Genomic DNA, 18,790 nt, shown 5'->3' with positions numbered 1-18,790 from the left:
TCCTCCACGGGAAGATGAACCCTGTCTAAAAGACTGCTGCCAATTTAATGTGTTAGAGGTGTCACATTTTTGTCTTAATACACAAATGTTTTCTTTTCCTTTGGTTTGCTGTGTTCATATTTTGTACTTTGATCAGTCAGCCAATCAGATGGTGTTTCTGTTGTTACCTGCCCTTGAAGTGGTAATCTCGAAGATCTCAGTTTCGTTCTCTTTGGCGGCACCTATGTCGATAAATGTTAATTGCCAGAGCACACTTCCCAGATTTCCAGACAGTGTCACATGTGTGACGTCCACGGTTGGCTCCGGTTGTAACTCTTGATTTTCCTCGCTTTCCTTTTCAGACTGTTTGTCTTCATCTGAGCGTCGAATTTGTTTCCTTTTCTTTGGATTTTCACTCATTTTTGAAGTTGTATCTGTAGTCATGGACCTTTTCTTTGTTTGTTCAGCCATAGTAGATTACTGTTTACTCGCAACACTTGCAGAGACTGGAAAAGCAGCCGCTAAGCTCCGCCTACCCTCTCTGGCAGACCAACCACTGCTGCCTGATGGGAAACGCGTCACTAACTGGGCGCCGCTTGTGATTTTTTCCGCAAAAGTCGCCACAGACACCCGGTCTGTAATACTACCCATCAGTGGGCCATAGGCTCAATCACCATTGTGTTTGTTACCTCATTCAGCGATAGATGAAAATCTTCAAGATTATTACTTTAACACCTGCGCTTATCTTATCTGGTGTGATCCAATGATATGTCTTAAATGCTGTGCTGCAAGAATGTTAAGTCACAAACTCCATAAGTCAGTTCAGTTTTTATTTTACACAGTAACTGTATTTCAAATGTCACCCTTTCACCCATTTTGCACTTGATTTCTGGATTCCCATGTCTTGTCTTTGCAGCACAGGACAACCAGCCAGTCTTAAAAGAAAGAAAGCAGCTGAGGGTTTATTGTAAAAGTCACGGCTCACTTAGCGCGTGCTTCACAGTCTTAATTTAATTCTCTTTGTTTATTTTGCCAAATCCCCTGTTTGATGTGCCTAAACAGTCTTATGCCCGAGTTTCTCTGCTACTTGTCTTTTCTGAATTACGTGTGTACAGCTGAATAAATGAATCTGGATTAGAAGAAGCATCATGTGCTGATACAGTAAATTTATAATCAGGGATCGTTTGTAACCTGCCTGAGGAGATCTGGACCGTCAGCTGCCTGGATGTTAGATAGTGCTCCATAAAAATGGAAAACATCCAAACAAATGTGTTCCCTTTTTTTTGCCTTTCATGTGTCTGAATGTATTCAAGTCTTCTTTTTGTATCATAGTGTCTGTTAATTGAAAGCCATACGTCCACTGTTAATCAGACTGAAACAAGCCGTGGTGTCTTTTTCTTTGATCGTGTTTGAAAGGAGACGAAAGCGGGACGATGTTGGCTGCATTGTGTCGGTGTAAAGTTCCTGAATATGTCGTTATGATTATCTGCTTTTGTCTTCCATGTGATGGATTATGAGATGGAAAAATTGAGGCTGACAGAGATGGAAGAGTCTGTCTTCTTTCTTCGTCCTTTTGCAGCTTCTGCCGGCTTTCTGTCCTTCTCTCACCTTGTTTCGACTCTTCTATGAACACTCGGTGTGTTTGCCCTCTTTTTGTCCTTCCCCTCACTTTATCCTTTTTTAAAAATGAGCCACCTATTTATTTAATCTTAAAAATGGGTCTGGAGACCACTCTTCTGTTTGTGTCTAAATATGAGAATGCCTGCGCGTGTGTGTGATGTTTGAAAGCTAAGGAAGGCTTTTAATAGTACATATATAAATACCTGTACAGGAAGAGGAAGGTCTGGTTCGATGACGTATGATCCGAAGCACTCGTCCATCTTCAGTTCTGAGAGTCATCATGGCTTGTCTGCGTTCAGGCGCACAGGTGTGTCCATCATTCATCCTCACGGTATCAGCAGTGTCGGTGAGCAGGGGGAGAGTACACAGGAAACTACTGTAAAGATGATAATGTTGATTTTTTTTATTTTATTTTAAACTCTGAAGTGTAAGATAACTTTTGATTCTCACTATATTTAATTAAAGTTCTTTCTTCTCTGTGAAAAGGTGTCGGCTGCTGGCTTTTGTTGCTCATCACTGTCACTCAGGCTGCAGAATAAGACAGACACACACGGGGGGAAAGATGCAAGTGAGGGATTTGAGGTGCTGCATCTTTCAACGGATAATTTCCTAGCCTGTCAAAAGTCTGCAAGGACTGATCTCACAAAGATCAGCTCACCTTAAACCGACTGTTTGCTCTATATAAGCCTGTGGGAGGCAGCCAGTCTTATATCTACCCCGGCCTCCACCTCAGGGTTCGTCTCTGTTTAAGTCTGAGCTACTTAAACTTGTTTAGGTTCAATAGTCATGTATGTATTATACTCATCAATATATATGTATATATCATTCTCATACAAGGTCATGTAACACCAATGTTGTAATAGTACTGAACAAATGTTACACTCGGATGCAACAGGACACAAGTTGCAGTTCAAAACAGTGAAGTCTTTATTTAACCAGGCTGCGGCACACGTGAGGTCACTCTGAGAATCAAACAAATCCAGGGAGGAAACAGGCAAATACATTCAAGAATTAAGAAACCAGACCGAGTCTAAAACCAAAGAACTTGGGCCGCTGGTTTAGCTCAATGGGAAGAGCAGGCGCCCCATTATTTCTGAGGCCACTGTCCTCAAAGCAGTGGTCACAGGATCGACTCTCGACCTTTGCCCTTTGCTGCACGTCTTCTCCCAATATTTCCCATCTCTCTTAAACTCTCCTATTTTATAAAGGCAAACATGCCCAAAAAAATTATCTTAAAAAAAACATAGAACATGACACAAAAAAGGAGCTGAAAAGCGATGAACCCCACAAGGACAAACTGGCAGAGGAGAAGTGAAATCTAAGGAGCATTTGGACTCGAATGACATCATCAGAGGCAGGTGTGTAAATGAAAAACGAATCAGGAGACGTTAGAAGTAATAGTCAAAGATTACCTGGATGTCACATTTGGCAATTTGTCTGCGTGTCAAATATCGCTAAAGTTACCTGTGAGATGTCGAGAGCGTCTGTATGTGATGCTCTGTGGAAGCAGAAGAGGCTGGGATCGTCTCTGCTCTGTGTCCCGCCTTGAGCTGGGTCGTGCCACTCAACCTTGAAATTGAACCAAAGACACATGTCCATTTAGACCTAATGTTATAGATAATACTTCAAACACCTGCTATGGTGAAGGATTGAATCGCCTTTATGTTCATTGTGCATCACCAGACTTGTAGGAGGAAATCAAACTATACGACAGATCGTGTGTATTTTACAAAGTTAGCAACACTCCTAATCCTGTCTAATGCAAGGCTCATCACCACATGATGTTTGTCCGGACAGAGCCTGTCCTGTCTATCGTGCTATAGTGAAAGACCTTTAGCAAAGCACCTGTGAATACCCACAACAACCAAACGCACTCAAAAAACAGCATTTTAGCCTTTTATTGCCACATTTGAAAACTACAATTCCCACAAAGCATTGCTCTTTGCACAGCTTTGTGTCATTCATACATTAACTCTTTGAGGGTTTGGAAAACGCCTCGTGTGTTTTTTCAATATGTCAGTACATGTCGTACTGGTGGGCTACAGTGGTTAGCGCTGTTGCCTCACAGTTAGAAGGTTGATGGTTCAATTCCCAGTTGGGACGAAGTGGGCCTTTCTGTGTGGAGTTTGCATGTTCTCCCCGTGCATGTTTGGGTTTCTCCTTCCGACTTCCTCCCACAGTCCAAAGACATTGTCGTTTGGTTAATTAGTGACTCTATAATTGCGTGGACAAACTTTATTTAAATTCACGTGTCGTTCAGTTGACAGTGTATTTATAGCATTTTAAGGTCATGCACAAAATAAGGAAATTCAAAGAGTTATAAAAGAAAAATGTGACGAATAAGAAAAAGTGAAATTGCAAAATAATTGATCTGAAAGGTGATTCATCACTCCTCTTCGCTGTTCACATGTTAGGCTCTTTCCCAGGCGAATAATTGAGAGGGAGAGGTCCTCCAGGGTCACAGAGCTCCACAATAAGTAGTAAAAGCTGAGAGGGAGGAGGCTGATCGTCACTCAGCCGTGCGTTTGTTTCATTATTTAAGTCTTTTATTTCTCCTCCATTCTTCTGTCACATCAAACCGCCTCTGTCTCCTGCTGCTCTGATGTTGAGCAAGGATACCAGCCCTGCCAGCGCTGTGGTCATACACACTGTGTGTGTCAGTGTGTGTGTGTGTGTGTGTGTGTGTGTGTGTGTGTATGTGTGTTCATAAACAATACAAATTCTCCTGTGAGACCAGTTTCTGTAATGAGACAGATGGGCCCTGCCTGGAGTTAGCTATCGGCACAACTACAGGCAGTTTGTCTGTGTGTGTGTGTGTGTGTGTGTGTGTGTGTGTGTGTGTGTGTGTGTGTGTGTGTGTGCTGGTGTGGGAAAGGGAAAAAGAGTGTGTGAGGTGTTATTCTCCTATTCCTTGCCTGCAGGCTTAATCAAAGAGGAGCCACAGATGTCTTATTGACACCAATTAGTTTCTGTCTCATGGCGCGCGCACGCACACACACACACACACACACACACACACACACACACACACACTTGTACACATGTGATCAGAGTGTAAACACATTGTATTTCAAAGACTGATATGAGCTGGATTCAGGATTATTTATGGCCGTGTTGGACGAGATGAGGAATGCAGTCGATTTGTTTGAGCGCTAACTGGGCACATTCACAGTTCATAAAAAACACACCAGTTCAATGGCTTGATGCCTGTGTGTGTGTGTGTGTGTGTGTGTGCGTGTGTGTGTGTGTGTGTGTGTGTGTGTGTGTGTGTGTGTGTGAGAGAGAGAGGGAGAGAGAGAGAGAGAGTGAGAGAGAGCATGTGTGTGTTTGAGACAGTGTGTGAAATACCAAGTCTGACGAGACAGCACTGAAGACATCCATTAGCTAATGGATCTGTTCTCTCGATTTTTTTCATCTCTCTCTTCTTCTTTTATCCCTCTCATCCTCCCTCCATCACCACATCACACTCCGGGTGCACTTAACCCCATCAGGAGAAACAACACACACACACACACACACACTCAAACACATTCCCTAATCCCCACTCTCCTCCCTCCGCCTCTGTCCTCCTTCAGCTTGAACTAAAACCTTTATTTACACAGGTCGGACTGAGCGACAGCACGCCTTCTTTAAGGTTTTCATCTGCTCACACAACAGATTCAAAATCAACAGTGACCTGTAATTACACAATAAAACTACACAGGGAAACAGTGACAGTGGACAGAGCAGTATCTGGAATTACAGTGAGGAAATGGTGCTGACCTGCTTAAATGCATTAGTGTTAAGTTGATTTCCTTCACAGATTGATTAATAAACACAGCAATAAAGATTCAATCAACATATTTTGAAAGCTAAGCGAGAGCAGAGGAGCAGATTTGGTGCCTCCTGCCGCACTGATGACAGAACAGACACAAAAACAGCTGAAAATTTCAACTTTATTTCCTTTTTCAACACAATTGTTTTAACCATAAGCCTGTAACTTCTTTAACAAATACATCAAAACAAAAACAAAAAAAACACCTGCTTGACGCTTGAATTTCAGAGCTGTGTGTGCATCTTAGTAAACATCAGGTTTGTATTCTTAGCGTGCTGCATGAAAATACTGTTGGAAAATTCAGATTTAACCTGCAGCAGTAATGCTATCCATATTCTAGCAGTGGTTAAATTACAATTACAATCATGTTCCAGTTTCATTTAGCAGACGCTTTTTTCCAAAGTGACGTAATTGCGCGTCCAAGAGGCCCAGTCCTCGACGCAGCAGCATGGGTTCAAATCTGACCCTTGACCCTTTGCCGCATGCCATCCCCACTCTCTCTACCCACATTTCCCACTCTAACTACTGTCTATTGAATCTGAAACTATTGTATTACAGTCTAAAGGTTGTTTGACGATTTTGGCCTTTTATGCCTTGACTGAATGAGAGGGCAGTGTCAGATACAGGGGAAGATAGTCTGGGGGATGACATGCGGCAAGGGGCCGAGGGTGGGAGTCGAGCCAGGGCCGTCGCATCCAGGACTGAGCCTCCGTACACGGGACGCGCGACTTAACTGCTGAGCTAAACTGAGCCCCTGGTTTGTCCTGCTTCTTTAAATAGCTGTTAGCAGGAGAACATAACGCGCATGGGCTTTGCCATCAGGCCTGCTCTCCTTCTGCAGGAGTAGATTTCCTACATTTCCCAGAATGACTTTCAGCCAACCTGAACCACTCAGTTAATTTATGTCTTCCAAAAGTCTTTTCTGATAAACAATTTAATCAAATAATGTTTGTTTTAGGTTTTGTTAAGCTTATTTAAAAGATTTGATCATGTCTGAAGATACATTATTAATTTGGGTTAAATCATCCGGTCGCATGGAGGTAGAGATGGATGGATGAGTCATGGGACAATACAAAAATCACGCCATCATGACTCTGCCTCTATAATGACATCACCTGACTCTCTGTTTTCCCCCAGCCATATAACTACAACTGATAAGAGGACAAACTCTCTTAAATATAAACATTTTTGTGATCCTTTGTTTAGTTAAAAAGAAAGAACGGTGTCTTTAGGTTGGATGAGGTTTGTTTAAGGAAGCAAAAAGACCCAGAAGGGAAAAGCGAGTAATCAATTTAACAGGAGAGCAGAGGATACATATGAGGAGGAGGAAGAGGAGGGTGACATGATGATGATGTGTACAAGGTGAGCGATAATGGAGTCTTCTCTTTAGAAAGGTGATGTTTCTGTAAGATTTAACAGTCGAGAGCTGAAGAACAATGACATTTAACCGTGTGTGTGTCTGTCTGTGTGTGCGTGTGTGTGTGCATGTGTGTGCATGTGTGTGCGTTTGCATTTGAATGAAGAGTGCTGAAGCTAAGTACGGGGGATGACACCCCTCTCTGCTGCCACTCCAGAACCACTTGTAACACACACTCTCGCGCGTCCTGACACACACTCACACACACTCGTACCCACTCACTTAAGTGGAGGGTTTGAAATTGAGCTGGGACTTGGAACGAATACTCCAAACAATTATCTTTCTCTCCTGCGTCTCGTAATCCATTTCCCATGAATATATTCACATCTGCCTCTTTTTCCTTTTCCCGCTCCTCCTCCTCCTCCTCCTCCTCCTCCTCTTCTGTCACACATTCTCACCTCCCTCTTTTCTCCTCCCTCACAGGTGATGGTGTCTCTCCCTCAGGGCCTCGGACACAATGTGACAACACAGCCATCATGCTGCATTTATGACAGCAGGTGCCTGTCACATATTGTCCACACTGTGGTTACTGCTGGCTGCAGGTGACACAGAAGTGGTCAAAATTATACCGTTTTTTTTTTTTTACTATTTATGAGCCTGCAGGTGTGATGTGGGAAAAAGAGGAAAATGTTCCTTTTTTAGTTATTTTTTACTTTGAATTAATAAAGAAAATAAAAATTATGTTGAAAAACAATAAAAATTCCTTTAAATTTAAATTGAATCCTTTAAAAATAGTAATTTTTCTGCTACTAAAGACAGATATGTGTGTGTTTTCGAATCAATAGTAGTGATTGACTGTTTGATTTTTTTGAACCTTTATGGGGCTGCACGGTGGTGCAGCGGTTAGCGCTGTCGCCTCACAGCTAGAGGGTTTCTAGTTCAAATCTGAGTTCGGATGAAGTGGGCCTTTCTGTGTGGAGTTTGCATGTTCTCCTCGTTCACGTGTGGGTTCCCTCCGGGTTCTCCGGCTTCCTCCCACAGTCCAAAGACATGCTCGTTAGGCTAATTGGTGATTCTAAATTACTCGTACGTGTAAGTGTGGGCGTCTCTTTGTGTCAGCCCTGTGAGTGACTGGCTTCAGCCCCCCTCGCAGCCCTGAACAGAATAAGCGGTACAGAGGATCGATGGATGAACCTTTATCATAATTATTATATATATTACATATATATTTATGTATATATAATATGTATATACAGTATGTTGAGATAGTAACATGGTGTTAACATTTCAGACCGATCTGAGCTGCCCGACTAACAGTTTGAAATGAGCATGCAAAGAGTTATTAATACAAAAAATATTTAATTGATCAAAACAAGTCAATCAAACAAATCCTGAAAAGTAAATGTGGCTTGTTGGTCCTCCTCTTGTGACAAAACATCCATATTTTCCTCTATCCACCTGCACCTCGACAAACAGATGCTTTCTGTCTTCTTGGACTGTGTTGGGTTTTACATAACCTTAACTCTGTTACATCATCACTTACTGCCAAATGATGTCATCACCTGCTTCCAGGAAGTTGAGATTATCAACGAGATGATGCCCAGAAACGTGTCCTGACCGTCAGGGGTGATCGAATCATTATTTAAACGATGACATCATCCTCCATGAAAACACAAAGACGTTCAGCACTTCTGGTTCGCACGCATGTTGATGATGTCACTGCCAGTGTGTGCGTGATATCACCGCTTTCCTCCGGGAATGATGCCTCTCGTAATCATCGCACAGACACGCACAGATGGAACACATTCAGTGCTCTTGCAGTGCTCTGTGTGAAATGTCAGGTGTAAAGGTCAAAGGTCAGGATCCCTGTTGATCATATTTGTGTGTCATTGCCATACATGCCATCTCTACACATGCTAACCGTGTTCACCCACCGTTCTGGAAGAGGTCAGTGCCCAAATATACACATCATATACCTGCCTGCCTATGTTTCAGACGACCCACACTGAGATCACGTTAGTACTGCTGCTCTGGGTGAGGCAAAATGCTTTCTTAGCATCAGTTTCTGTATCTGCACATTACTTTATCACTAATTCCGCCTCCAATATGAAGTGATTAGAACAGCACATGTAGGATTTTTTCCCGAGTCGACGCTGAATCACTACTGTGTTATTTCAATCAACAATAAAAAGTAGCAAAACAGACCCGCATTTACGAGAAATATGTATCACTTTAACCTCTCAGGGCAGAGCTCACTCCCCCATGATGCTCTCCATCTCGCAGAGTGTTGCTGTTGAAACCGAGCCAATTGCATAAAGCCTGTGCCCAGTGAACCAGGAGGAGTGTGGGTGTATGTGTGTGTTCGTAACTTAACTCCTGATATTAGCTAATTTGTGAACATTTGAGCAGAGGGAGCACATAAACACTCACACACACACACACACACACATGCCCTGTGTTTTAACAGTTTCAACACATCCCCTCTCCACCCTGTGAAGCTCTGTGCTGCCAGCTGAGAGCTCAGGCAGGAGGTCCGCGGCCTCCGCAGACCCCCTCAATGACTCCTGGGAGGTTTTTTTCAGAGAACCCTCGCCCGAGTGTGTAACACCGAGCACTGTGCGTGGTTTGATCTCCTGCAGCAGGAAACACAGGAACACCCCGCCAGGGATCGAACCGTTATCAATAGTTCACCAGCTGCCGTGGACTTTAACTCTTCGATGCTGAACCGCAGTCGAGGCTTTTTCTCTTGCAGGATTCTGTCTAAACAACATGTTTTGAATTGTTTTCACAGAAACGCTTCAGTTACTTTTAGATAGAAACTGTGTTTTTAAATAAAGCTTGAAAACCTTTTTTTTTTACTTTTATTACTCGATAATAACTAAAACTATAATTACTCTACTAACTGATTGGGTTTCACTAAATACAGCTCTATGGTCCAACTGATTAAAGCTCCTGTGAGGAGTTTTTCAATGTTTATGAAACAACAATTAATTCTGATTACTCTATATGACCTACAAAGGTAAACCAGACCATCAGCGACAAGACTGATTATTTTTATATAGTTATTATTAATGCCTGAAACTGCAGGCGGGGGGTAGATGTCAGACGAAGCGATTAACTGCACGCTGCCTTTGTTTAAGAGGTACGGCTTTGTGCACAGGAGCTTTTTTATGCATTAGTTTTTTTAAACAGATTTATCTTAAACCTTTACGTCCAAACTGGGATTTGAACCATGAACCTTATAGCTGTGAGATGACAGCGCTAACCATCACACCACCGTGCAGCCCCATAAAGCACATGTGGTCTAAAAACACATAAAGGAATCGTTTACACTTTCAGTAATTGCTGACTCTTTGAGAGAGACGAGGAAATTGGTATCAACCTCATGTCTGTGGCTTAAGAGCAGGCCCAGCCAGGGAAGACGTTCTTACAGCATGTGACATAAATTGTTATTTTTACATTTCGGCTTCAGTACGGATGAAAACATGTGATGTGAGGTGTTTATTAGTGAGCTTTATAGCCGCTGGTAGGTGGATTTTTAACTTTAAAGAGAGCCAGGCTAGCTGTTTCCCCCTGCTGCCTGTCTTTATGCTAAGCTAGGCTAATCGCGTCCTAACTCCAGGATTTGGGATTTTTACCTTATATCACTGTGTAAACTTGTGGCAAGGTAATAATCTTGAAGATTTTCACTTAAATAAATGTCTGTAGCGAGTAAACAGTAATCTACTATGGCTGAACAAACAGAGAAAATATCGATGACTACAGATACAACTTCAACAATAAGTGAAAATCCAAAGAAAAAGAAACTAATTTGACGTTCAGATGAAGGTGTGTCTGGGTAGTGTGCTCCCGCAATTACTGTTTTTTTGCCATAGGTGCCGCCAAGGAGAACGCAACTGAGATCTTCGAGATTAGCACTTTAAGACAAATAGAAGTATCTCAATAATCACACTCAGGTAAATGTAAATCTTGGTGACACAAGAGTAACTGAACTCTAACACACACGTTATGGCTGACAAAAGTGCTTAATCTCCCTGCACTCATCACCTCCTGATCTGCACACACACACACACACACACACACACACACACACACGCACAAAAACGCTCAACTTCCACTGTAGGTCAACACGCTCTCTCTTACACAGGGGACACACACACGCTCACACACTCAGGTCTAACGTGGTTGTTTTTCTAAGGGGTGTTTATGTAAGGGAAGTTGGACCCTGAAACTCGCTGCATACTTCACATTTATGAAAGCTGGAAACAACCCGACTGCTGATATGATTACAGCAAGAAGCAAGCAGGAAAACGCTCTGACATTCTCATATGGAAGCCATTATCCTCTCTCTACATCACTTTCTCTCTCTATTTATCTTTACCTTTTCTTCTCCAGCAACCCCCCCCACCCCACACACACACACACACACACACACACACACAACTCTCTGACTATCTCTCATTTCTTTCTCTCAGTAACACATGCTGTTTGTGTTTATGAGTGTTTGCTTGCACAAGCTGCATGCATGTGTATGTGACGCCTGATGTGAATTGTTTTATTTCATCATGAGTGCACACACACACACACACACACACACACACACACACACACACACACACACACACACACACACGTGCAAACACACAGTGAAATGGTTTGATTAACTGTGAGTTGGCCTGACTTTCCTCTCTGGATCAGCCACAGTGTTAGGCATTAAAAACCCATAACTCACTATTAACACCCCACCAGACCTCTGTGTGTGTGTGTATGTGCATGTGTGTGGGTGTGTGTGTGTGTGCTCAAATGTGTGTCTGCCTTTCTCATAAGCCCCCTCCACCCATCAATCCACTCCCAAATGACATCAGAAGAGTGAGGAGTGAGAACACAGTGCATGACTGACAGAGACCAGGAAGAGAGAGGGGATAAACCCTGACGCTGTGTGTGTGTGTGTGTGTGTGTGTGTGTGTGTGTGTGTGTGCGCGCGAGAGAGAGAGAGAGAGAGAGAGCTCTCACGCCCTGGATGCTGTAATGACACAATCATCTCTGGCTGAGCAGACTTGGTGAAGACACGCACACACACACTCACACACACACACAAACACACTAAACTGCGATCCACCCTGCCTGACTGCAGCTCGGTTTCCAAACATTGCATCAAATTCCCAGAAACATGACAACAGAAACCCGAGGAGCCAGAGAGAGTGTGTCCATGACCTCTGAGTCCCGCACAGACTTAATGTGTTTAATGTGTTGTCTTTTAAACTCATATTTTACCTGCTTCAGGTATGAAACAAGGAAATGTCATGTTTTACCCCTCTTACCTGGCAGCTACTGATACAAGTTATATGCAGATTTAGACCTACAATGAGCTTAACAATGCCATACATTGTTATACACTACTTTAACAACCCAACAGTACATAAAAAAGTAGATTAAGCTATTCCACATGCAGCTGCATCATTAAAATACTGCTTACATGTTCAATAAAGAACTTTAACTGTTCTTGGTGACAAAGCTTTTTAACGCCAATGTACACTACAGGCTCAGCACCAAACAGAGGACACTGTCACAGTTAGCGCCTAGCTCATGAACATAGTGGGAAAACAGCACTATATTAGCTAAGAGGAGTTGGTGGAGACCAAAAATAGAGCTAAAAGGAGAGTGAATATTAGACTTAGATTCATCAGGTGGCCAGACACAAGATGCCACCTGAATGACAGTGTTGCTCTCTTTCACCTCTATGTTTTAATTTTCAGCAGTCAGTGTTGGGTTCATAACGTTTTTATGCTTCCCCCAGGGTGACCATGAAATTATGAACCATGAAGCTACAATTTGAAATGCATAAATGTATTTTTAACTTGTGGTATTTCTATTTTACTCATGTAAGTTATCTGAATAATTTAACTGCTTGCCATGATAACATGTCACTCACTTAAGTATTTATTGGAGGTCTGGGAATGAAGTTACAACCCTGCAAATATGTCGATAAAACGCTGAGCATTTAAGATATCAGACAGGTTCAAAGAAGTTACAATATCATCTAATTCAGACTATTTAAAGGTAAATGAGATGGTGAGTCCCTAAAAATACCTAAATTACACAAATACAGTGTAGGTTTGGTGGGTCAAAGTTGAACCGCATAGTCATTCTGCAAGCTGTGATTGATGTGGGTAATCATTCCTTTGTCTGACTTTGTTTTCTTTCCGTAATAAGTGTTGTTTACCTTGAGCTTTGTTTCAAACCTCTCTGATTATCTGCATTGTTCTGACCTTTGTGAAGTACATTTTAAACTGCTCAGTTAGGTTTTGTTTCTGATACTGCCCCTTCCTGGTTATTTGTTAGCATTAGCTTCTGAGGAGAATTTCCCTGTTCCCAAGTGTGGTCGAGGACCGACTGCTTCTGCTTCTCCCTCTGCACAATTATCTTACATTATTGTATCCTCTGACTCTATTTGTCTGTAAGTACCATGTTTTTGACTTCTTTGATGTCAGAGTTAAAGGCATATGACTCCTTGAGTTTGTTATTTTAAGAGTAGTCGATTGGTAGCTAGCAGAGCGGTAAGCTAGCAGTATGACTCAGCATTTTCAGCTATGTAGATTTGTGGCCTTACATTGTGCCTTATTGTTTGAAGTTGTTATTTATTAAGTACACAATTTGTTCTTTGTTGCAGTTTTACAAGTGTAAAATTCTTCAATAAATATCAAGAAAAGTTCGGCCGTGTGCTTTATGGAGGACTTACAACTGTTAGCTTACTGCCTTGCTTTGAATATAAGCAACTCAATACTTAGGACAGTATATGAATGCTTGTGAGACTTCTTATAAGACTTGTTTCAATCCTTTCACACATCTTAATAGCAAACTGAGTGGGTAATACGTTACTGTAAGTAATATGATTGATGGCATTTAACTAGAAAAGCAAGATAAAGTTTCAAAGAACTCCTTTCTCAACATTTCTTCTAAAACTACAGCACACAATAGTGCTATTTTAAGTAGCTCCAGTCGCTGGTTAACAAAAATAGAAGAAAAAAAAAAGATAAATGCTGCTGCCAGTTTAAAAACAGATGTAAATGCAATGCACATGTAAGTAAAACCTGAAGCCTGTATAAAAAACCTGCTGCGGCCTGTCCGTCTCCCATAAATAGTTCAGACCAGGGTCTATTTAGGAAAACTTTCCCATTTGCAACACAATAGTCTGAGGTCTACCACACATCAGCAGCAGAGAGGAGCAGGAGGTGAAGAGAGACAGGCTGTGAGAGAGGAGACACTGGGAGCAACGGAGAGACTAAATAGAACAAACTCTGGCAGAGGCAGAGGGGTCATATGCCTCCTGGACGTGTAGGTGTCCCTGGAGTCTGACAGTGTTTGACTCCTGCGGTTGCAGCTGCACAGTTTGGTTCTGGTTTGGGTTAGGTCTGATATGTAACTCTATTGAAAACATTGGCAGTGCAGTGGGACAGCCTGGGAATGTGGTGGGGAAAACACAAGAAGAATGATCTGAGAAACGTCTGTTTGTTTGTTACAGAGGAGAAAACGGAGCGTAAAACCATGTGAGTTCATCTCAGGAGAAAGTCTGAGGTTTCACACACGCTGTCTTCTCGGTGGATTTGCACATTTTCTGTTCTTTTATGTGAAGAAATGTTTCAGTGAGTGAATATTCAGCTTGAAAGAGGGCGGGCCTTTCCTCCACCCTGCGGTGTGATTGGTGGTTTGCTGTCCTTGCTGATGGATTGATGGAGGCTGAGCTCCTGCGGTTGGTTGAAAGGTTAATCCATCATTCACCTGTCCAGGTGCTCTGCAGACATTTACTCTCCTCTCACCTCCTCTAACTCCTTATCCTCCCCCTGTATTTCCTTCATCACCTCCTCCCTACATCTCAAACCTATGAAGTGTTAGTTTCCCGTGCTTTGCTGATGAATGTTGAAGATACATAAAGTACTGTGCACGAGCTATACTTGAAATGTTCCATCCATTCTGCATAATAACATGTATTTAGCCAAAAACAAAAATATAACTACTTGTTTTCTGGTCTAGGGAGAAATACTGATCAATTACAGTTTGTCCAGAATGGTGCAACTGCATCACTACGTAACAATCACTTCTGTTTACACATTACTGGTACTTGGTATGAACAGTAAATCCAGCAAACCTCACAGGGTCAGTTTGGTTTGTGTTCACACGGCAGCTTTTACCAGCGCACCAAAAGTTTTGATGCCTGAGGAAACTGCTTTCTGATTGGTCAGTTTTCCGCTTGGGAAAACTCCCTGAAGTAAACAAAAAAAAAAAAGCATGACTCCGTGCCGCTACCACTTTTCCACAAAGAATTGTAGACTTTAATGTGCTGCTGTCAGAGTTTTTTCCACAGTTTGATCAGTTCCAGCTGAACAGTTTGATTACCTCTGTGTTCTTGTGCGTTTCCACAAGCATTTGTGAAATTGTTAAGTCATATTTCTATCACAGCCCTTTAATGTTCTCACCTGAATCAAACCAGACCGAGGTTCCATTGGAAAGAGGCCCATCTTTTCTGGTTGACCATGCGTAGTGTGGTCCGCACCAGAGTTCCCAACCAAAGCTATCAGGTGTGAGAGCACCTTTAGGTTCTGCACACATGCCTGGAACACAGTCAATATATGCTTAAGCTGTAGCTTTGAGGTGACTTGCTGACCTGAGATCTGCCCTGAAAGTAGACTCATTCAGACAAAACCTACAGAATGACAAGCTTCACATAAGCAAAGGATGGCTTCATGCATTTTTCTGTGATCATTATTTGGAATCATAAATAAATGGAGTGTTTTCTTTCAATATTGCATAAAGTATGTTTTTAATATCTATATATCATCCGGTTTTTTTTGTATTTCAATTCAGTTACTTCCTGTCTAAGGCCCCGATCAGACAGAGCGCGTTTTGCAGGCAGAAGAAGCAGTTTTTATGTTAAGGCAACCACCGAATCATTAGCTGTCATTAACCTAACCGCTATATTGCAAACTGACAGAAGGCCTGCCTCAACATTCATCCGATTGGACAATGAGAAAAGACGCCAATGACGTCCGGCGCTTTTCTGTTTTGAGTTGAAGTTTTTTCAACTTATGCGCTGCCTAACGTTAATGGAATATGTTGCAACCTCCTCGTGTAGAATTATTCTCCCTTTATGTCATGATTTTCATATTAGCCTACCTGCATTCACAGGTATGTTTGGCCATTACATGCTGTTTATACTGCAACAGAGCACAGGATCACCCACAGTGCAACGCAGGAGCATCTTTCCAAGGTCTCTCAAGGTGTCGTCAGAACATGGCCGCGTTTGATTCTCAACACAAATAGCATTTTAGTTTGAACGGCTGCAAACTGAACTCATGTGAAAAGCTAGGGTATTAAATAATACATTCAGTGATATGTAAACACACACACACACACACACGCACAGGTGAACAAAAACACACAACATGCAGCCAAACCCTTTCATAAAACCACCTCTTCCCTCTTTCCCTTTCCACTTCTCTTCACCACCCCCTCACCCTTTCACCCAGCGCTCCCCTCCACCCCTTGTCTCATTCGATATATGTTGTAACCCAGTGTGCTATGTTGGTGGTGGTCCAAAGGAAACCACCTATCACACACACACACACACACACACACACAAACACGCTGTGAGGGTGGTAATCCAACTTTCTGTGAACCATGTGGAAGCCATTGCTGTGTAATCTGTTGTAATTGTGTTGTATTTGAGAGAGAGCTGGTCTACATTACCTCCTTCATTACCGTGTGTGTGTGTGCGTGTATGTGTGCGTGTGTGTTAGAAGTACACTGCGCAGGAAGTATGAGAAACAGAGAAGTGGATGTAAGGAAAGATTGCCTCTAAAGAAGGTGTAGTCGTGAACACGAGCAAAATAAGACACGATACATCAGTAGCCTTATATGGACGCATGCAGTGCATTCTTAAACATGCCACTTATCGCTCCGCCTCCACCATTACACACATAGATTGCATAATTACACATAATAGATTAAGCGCTGCCGGCATGCTGAACGTAAGTCTAGCATGCATGTAAGTACACGGACCTCTCGCAGTTTACCTGCAAACAAGTTGAAATGAGCCGTGTAATAAATGCTGTTATGTCCAAGTGATCACCCAAAGAGGAGAAGTGACCTTTGAACTCGTACGTCCGGTAACTTCTGGATGATAATATGTTGCTGAATCATATTAAACACAGGGTTTTCCCTACCATATAAACTCTTAGCAGCGCCTACGTTTTTGCGGAGCGCCGAAGTCGAATGATCGTAAAAAGGCAAACAACGGTGAGCGCTCTCACGCTGTGTGTCGGTGCAGGTGTAGCCGTAAGTAATCCGTGAACGGTCCATTTAAGTAGCCACAGCATTAACGTGCACCGGGACAAGGTGCCGCTGATAACGGGAATGAGCACACTTAGCCATCTTGCATAACTGCCTGTTTGCCTCGATTGTCCTGCAGAAGGAGAGCAACATAGAACCTAAGTTTATCACGACTGGTGCTGTAGTTCTAGTGAACGAATGAAGCAGACATTGACTGACTATGATTCAGCATGGAGTCTTCTATATATACCCCCCTCCCCCATTCTTGGCCTCTTTTTAATCCACTCTCTCTTTTGACTTCTCAGCTTCCTCCATCGACATCTTCATCAGTGTCAATGCCTCTTTGCCGCCATCTTGTCCGTACTAAGAATCCAGACCAGTAAAGAGGGAAGTTTGCCTCCAGCGATTTCTGCCAGAAAGCTGTGCAGTAAAGCGTTACGCACTCTCTGCAGGAGATCTGCAAAACCAAAGTCAGTTAGTAAAGTGGCAAAAGAAGTTCAGAGCGTGGATGGGAATGAAAGAGGCTCCATTCTCCCTTTAATGAGTCAGTGCAGCATCAAAGTGATTCTGAAGTTATGTCGAGGTTACATAGTTTTATAATGTCTCTTCAACATGCGATTGTTTCTTTTTAGTCATGCTGGCACTGCTTTGGGAATGTCAGCCTGTCAGTCCATCCAATCAGCTTCACAGATCAGGTCTGATCATGTTACAATAATTATATTTGATCTGAAAGCAATACTGGGAGGACATAAAGCTCGGGTAAACATTAAGAGACCACTGCAAAAATATGTTTTTCTCTGGTTCTTCAATTTATAGGTTTGTGTTTGTGTACAATGAACTTTTGTTTTATTGTTTACATTATAAAACATTTCTCACTAATTCCACATAAAATTTTCTCATGTAAGTCAAAAGTAACAAAATAGATGCAAAACATGCAAAGAAAACAAGTTCATGTTTAAACAAGAGAATACTAATGTAGAGTTCAGAAAACAATATTTGGTGGAATAACCTGGTTTTTATTTTTCACTTTTTTCATGCATCTTGGCTGCTCTCCACCAGTCTGTCACGTTGCTGTTGGGTGACGTTAGGCCACTCTGTTCGATGGCTTGTGGCCGTCCATCTTCCTCAGGAGGTGTACAGCGGGGGTCAGATCTGATCAGGCTGACCATGACATGTCGAGAGACGTTTTGAAGTGGTCTCTTAATTTTTTTCCAGAGCTGTATTTACATTGAAGAGGTCGTACGTTGCTGTAATTGTTTCTGCCATCCAAGCTTGAAGTGATGTGAAGTGATGGGGACGAAATCTAGAGTCATTGTTGCATTGTGAAGTCCAGCTCAAGCTAATGTGAGGCTTTAATGGTTTAGGTTGGCTAGGTGTGCTCCCATGAATAGCGTTTCCTTGCTGAGCCACAACACAGGGAAACCAAGACAAAGCAGGAATGTGGTCCTAGAGAGACTTTAGCTTCAGATGAACTTTTAAAGGAAATTTGGCATTGAACAGTGACTCTGAATTTGGGCTAGCTAAGCCAAGTGACAAGGGTTGTCTCCACGGTGATGACAGGGGATGACAGCTGCACAGAAGAGTTTCAGGGTTTCAACAACAAAACTTTTGCCATTAGAGCAATAAAGCTGTCATTCGTACATTAAATTATATCATAGTGATAATAATATAATAGTAACAGTGGCTTTACAAAA

At 42.4% G+C, this 18,790-nt stretch overlaps 1 protein-coding gene across 2 annotated transcripts in view; it reads left to right on the top strand.

Moving 5' to 3' along the window:
* The window catches only part of LOC138595992 (transcription factor COE1-A-like), a 93,335-nt gene extending 91,251 nt beyond the window's left edge, over window positions 1–2,084 (top strand). For both annotated transcript variants that reach the window (XM_069667558.1, XM_069667548.1), the window contains one exon: window positions 1–2,084. This exon is cut by the window's left edge and continues 1,027 nt beyond it. The gene's annotated coding sequence lies outside the window, so the exon portion shown is untranslated.
* Window positions 2,085–18,790: the final 16,706 nt, after the last annotated feature.

This window comes from Semicossyphus pulcher, unplaced genomic scaffold (genome assembly GCF_022749685.1).
Source record: "Semicossyphus pulcher isolate SPU_LCO1_2020_fin unplaced genomic scaffold, fSemPul1.0.p SCAF_10, whole genome shotgun sequence".
NCBI classification, from domain to species: domain Eukaryota; kingdom Metazoa; phylum Chordata; class Actinopteri; order Labriformes; family Labridae; genus Semicossyphus; species Semicossyphus pulcher.
Note: the sequence above shows the minus strand (reverse complement) of the source record. Positions and strands in the feature narration are given on the sequence as shown.